The sequence below is a fragment of the Protobothrops mucrosquamatus genome, unplaced genomic scaffold (genome assembly GCF_001527695.2).
Source record: "Protobothrops mucrosquamatus isolate PMUCROS unplaced genomic scaffold, P.Mucros_1.0 scaffold439, whole genome shotgun sequence".
Taxonomy (NCBI): domain Eukaryota; kingdom Metazoa; phylum Chordata; class Lepidosauria; order Squamata; family Viperidae; genus Protobothrops; species Protobothrops mucrosquamatus.
The window spans coordinates 267,111-272,629 of NW_015386763.1; positions in this window are offsets into that span (position 1 = coordinate 267,111).

Here is a 5,519-nt window from a genome sequence, read left to right on the forward strand (position 1 = left end):
ATGCCTGTGTGGGTTCTTTACATGCTGCTGCCATGCTGCCTGGTGCAGGAGGATATCGCTGGCCTGAGATGCCACCTAGATGGGGAGAAAGCCAGCCTGAGATGCTGCCTGGTGCTGGAGGATCGCGCTCCCCCAAGGATGCCACGGTGCCACTGAAGCTGCCTTCTATGACCCGTTTTTCATCGGCACAGCTTGGGCTGAAGCCGCAAGAGGCACCGGGAAGCCGCCTCAGTATAGTGATTGATGGCCGAGGGGGTGGGCAGGACTAAACCCGCAAAGCGCCATGATTGGAGGAAGTCACCTCCCTTGTGTAATGGTACCGAGAAGTACCAGTACTGTAATTGGGGGGTGTCTTATACAAGGGTGCGTGTTATAGACGGAAAAATACGATGTGATGTGATGTTTCAATTTTATGTCTTTTTTTTGCAGCAGTTGTTAAGAGAATGCAATAATTGTTAAGTGAATATGGCAGTTGGTAAGTGAATGCATTGGTTATTATGTGAACCCATTTTAGCCAATGAGCATGTTTTGCTGGAAATGGTAATAATGCTGGTTTCCAGAAAAAAAACATTGTAAATTAGTCACATGACCACAGGATGCTGCAAATAACTGTAAATGCATGCTGGTTGCCAAGCACCCAAAACGTGATCACATGACCAGGGATGGGCAAACTAAAACTTTGAACCCAGGTCATAAGTACTTTTTTGGAGCCCACTGTAACTTTGGTTGCTAAGTGAGGACTATGTGTACAATCAGCAGGGTGAATATGTTCCTTTGCATTGTTTATGCTGGTTGGCAACATGTCTGTTTTAGTTAATACAAATCATAAGCTCTGCTGTCCTGTTAGAAATCTCTAATCGTTAAGAGTTATCCACTTTCTAATGAGATTATTTGATTGTTTAATCAGGTGAATGTGTGGCTTAGTTCAAAACTTTTCATCTTTGTAAGATACCTTGGTTATTGTTCAATGCTGTCTTTTGCACCTGTATATCAGATACTTTTACCCCATTTAATATGGATTATTTCTATTTTTTCTATTTCCTTTGACTTATTTTATTCAAGGTACTGTAAACTTTTCCTTTATCCCTCCTGGTTCATTGGCATCCTTCAGTCTAGAGAGACTATGGTATCATACTCTGGAAAGAGGTCCTAAAGCAGCATCTGGTGTGGCTAAAAAGGCCAATTCGAGAGTGGCAGTCCCTTCCACACTGAGGGCAGATACAATCTGTCCCCTGTCCAGCCCCCCAGATTTCGCTGCTTCCGGGACTGCCTCTTTGCCTCAGCCTGCCGCACAAGTGTCCCTTCGAATTGGAGAAGGCCATGCTGCATCTTTAGTCTCCAGGCTGAACGATCAGAGGTCAAGGATTCCCAGCTGTTAATGTCCATTCCCAAGGCCTTCAGATCCCTCTTGCAGATATCCTTATATCGCAGCTCAGGTCTCCCTCTGGGGCGCTTTCCCTGCACTAGTTCTCCATACAGGAGATCTTTTGGAATCCGACCATCAGCCATTCTCATGACATGCCCAAGTCAGCATAGACGTTGCTGTTTCAATAATGTATACATGCTAGAAATTCCAGCACATTCCAGGACTGCGCTATTTGGGACTTTGTCATGCCAGGTGATGCCGAGAATACGTCGGAGACAGCGCATATGAAGGGTGTTCAGCTTTCTCTCCTGCCATACGTAAAGGGTCCAAGACTCACTGCAATACAAGAGTGTGCTCAAGACGCAGGCTCTATAGACCTGGATCTTTGTATTTTCTGTCAACTTCTTATTAAACCATACTCTTTGTAAGTCTGGAAAATGTGGTGGCCGCTTTACCAATACGTCTATTCAGCTCAGTATCTAAAGAGAGAGTGTCGGAGATAGTTGAGCCGAGGTACACAAAGTCATGGACAACCTCCAGTTCTTGTGCAGAGATTATAATACAGGGAGGTGAATCCACATCCTGACCCATGACTTGTGTTTTTTTCAGGCTGATTTAGACCAAAGTCTTGGCAGGCCTTGCTAAAACAGTCCATAAGTTGTTGAAGATCTTCGACAGAGTGAGCAGTAACAGCAGCATCGTCAGCAAAGAGGAAATCCTGTAGGCATTTCAGCTGGACTTTAGATTTTGCTCTCAATCTAGAGAGATTAAAGAGTTTTCCATCTGATCTGGTCCGGAGATAGATACCCCCTGTTGCAGTTCCAAAAGTGTGTTTCAGCATGACAGCAAAAAAGATCCCGAATAAAGTTGGCGCGAGGGTGCAGCCCTGCTTCACTCCACTTCGAATGTCAAAGGAATCAGATGTTAAGCCATCAAAAACAACAGTGCCCTTCATATCTTCATGAAAGGACCTGATGATATTGAGGAGCTGAGGTGGACATCCAATCTTGAGGAGAATTTTATATAAGCCGTCCATACCAAATCAAAAGCCTTCGTGAGATCTATGAAGGCTACAAAAAGTTAAGTGTTTATATACTAGACAATATGCTATATACTAAACATGTTTTATATTTAATTCTTTTCATTATTCTTTCTGTTTGAATCTTTAGAATATACCCCTATTCCTCCTCCTCTTTCTAACATGCTAGGTTATCTAGGTGGAAAGCAAAACCTTCTGGTAACTTCCATCACTCATAGTGTTCATAAACTAGAATTTTCCTTTGTACAATCATGGTATTTTTAAGCTGATTATGAACATTACTTGACCATGAACACATGTTAACAGAGGAATTGGGACTGAAACTCAGGTATGTCCTAAGTGGTGGACCTGTTGACTCAGAATCCACACTGTGATTCTGGATAGACTCTCTCTGCTAGCACCTGGAGCCTCTTCAGTATGACACGGGCAAGCAGCTTCCCTACAACACTAAGAAGAGAGATGCCACGATAGTTGTTACAGTCACTCCTGTTGCCTTTGTTCTTATACAGTGTGACGATATTTGCATCCTTCACGTCCTGTGGTACTCCACCTTCCCTCCAACAAAGGCAGAAGATTTCATGCAATTCAATGAGGATGCTCTTTGCAGCACTTCAGAATTTCGGCAGGGATGTTATCTTTCCCGGGTGACTTGCCGGAGGCAAGGGAGTCCAGGGCTGCGTTTAGTTCTTCTAAAGTTGGTTCACTGTCAAGCTCCTCCAAGACAGGCAGGCACTCAATATTATTTAATGCTTCTTCAGTTACCCCATTTTCTCTGGAATATAACTCAGAGTAGTGCTGCACCCAGCATGCCATCTGCTATGCTCGGTCCTGGATAACCTCGCCTGTAGCAGACTTCAGAGGGGCAGATTTCTTCTGTGTTGGACCTAAGGCCTGCCTGATGCCATCATACATCCCCTTGATGTTGTCTGTGTCAGCTGCTATCTGGATCCGAGAGCAAAGCTACAGCCAATAATCGTTAGCACATCTCCTGGCAGTCTGTTGGACTTTGTTACACGCAGCTCACAGAACCCATAGGTTGCGCTCACTGGAACAGGTTTTATATGCAATTAGGGCTCTCCTTTTTTCCTCGATGGCTGGCGTCAGTTCCTCTGAATGGGCTTCAAACCAATCTGCTGTCTTTCTGGTCTCTGTACCAAATATTGACAAGGCGGTGTTATAAGCAGCGTTCTTGAAATATTCCCAATGTTCAGATGCATTTGCTTCAGCCGGCCTGGGAGTCTTTTAGTGCTTGTGCAAATTCCTCCACTTTGCCCTGATTACGGGTCTTGCTAGTATCGATACGTGGTCTTCCTTCCTTCTTCGAGTGATGTAATCTCTTTATTTTCAGTTAAGTGTTTATATACTAGACAATATGCTATATACTAAACATGTTTTATTATTCTTTCTGTTTGAATCTTTAGAATATACCCCTATTCCTCCTCCTCTTTCTAACATGCTAGGTTATCTAGGTGGAAAGCAAAACCTTCTGGTAACTTCCATCACTCACAGTGTTCATAAACTAGAATTTTCCTTTGTACAATCATGGTATTTTTAAGCTGATTATGAACATTACTTGACCATGAACACATGTTAACAGAGGAATTGGGACTGAAACTCAGGTATGTCCTTATCAGAACAAGTACTGTTATATTTTGGATAGTTGTTCGAGTATAAAGCCAGCCCTTTGAGAATTAATGGGGGTTTAATCTATTCCCAGTGGTGACTGTTGTTTCAAGGTGCATCTCTGCACTTTGTCTGCAACTATTTGTTACAAAGTAACCTAAGTATCATACTTGGAGCATAACATCTTAATCCAATTTTAATGAAGTCTTATGTGAATTAAAGTGACTATCCAAGCACACTCCATCAGGATCAATTTCTGAAGCAACTGGAAGAATGGCTTTACTCCTTTGAAGCGTTTTTTATCGCACTAAGGAGGTTTTTAAAGAACCCTTTTTATATACTCTAAAACCCATATCCTTGTACGTAGGTATGGATGTTTATGGATGTACACACCAATCCCTAGTGTAGTTTGTCTGACTTTAAGTCTCACAGTCCCAAATCAATCCAGGTACCACAGTCACCTTCAAGAAACGGTGAAAAACAAGGCAGGTTCCCAGCAAGAAAATTCTGTCATTTACATGTCTCCTATACTTGATAAATGCAACACCTCTTTTAAACTCAGTTGTTGTTGAGGTTTAGATAGTGACTCCTAAGGTATTAGGAGCAAACTGTTAAAAGGAATATTCACTATCAACCCCTCCAGCCAGCCCATTTGAGACTTGAGCGTATTTGGCTCTATGGAATAGTGTGTGTAAATGACTGAAAAAGATATCCCCTTTATTCTTTGATATGGATAGTATCTAGGAAGAGATTTTTTTTCCCTGGGTTCTTCCTCTCAGTTTCACTTTAAAAACTCCACATCCAGAAAAGAAAATGCAGCTTAATGTCTCCATTTCACCTTATTGGCATATTCATTCAAACGTACTACAAGTTTGCTGAAATCAGTTATCAGGATTCATATGAAATACTGAGCCAAAATTAAAACTATATTATGACTTAGTATGTGTATAAGCCAGAACATGTAGTACTAATAAAACACAACCATCGCTGGATGAGCTAATAGTTGTAATTTAAGTTTTAACTCCTTTGCACATAACACATTTTCATCTGAAAGATTTTTGTTTATATCATTAAATTTAAAACAAATTTAGATTATATGCTTTGCATATAGATTACCTTCTTAAGAATCTGGGTTTTCCAGTCAAAAGCATCAAATAGAAGGCATTGTAGTATAAAACCTAGGATGTGGTCTTACAGATGTACTGCCATTCCATGAACCTATGCTGGAATTCCTTATACTTATTTAACAATTAACAGCCTCTTAATAACAAGTGTTCATGTGGTCAAAGAAAGCTCACCAATGTTGTGATCCATGCACTGGATACATACCCTTATGCAAAATTATTCTCCACCTCCAAGGCCATCATGTAAAAATTCATTTGCTATTTTAACTAATGAAGGATGTTTAGATTTGAACTATTAAATGAAACTTATGTCAGAATGTAAAATATATATTTGAGATCAATGGCAATTAAGCAATTACCACAATAG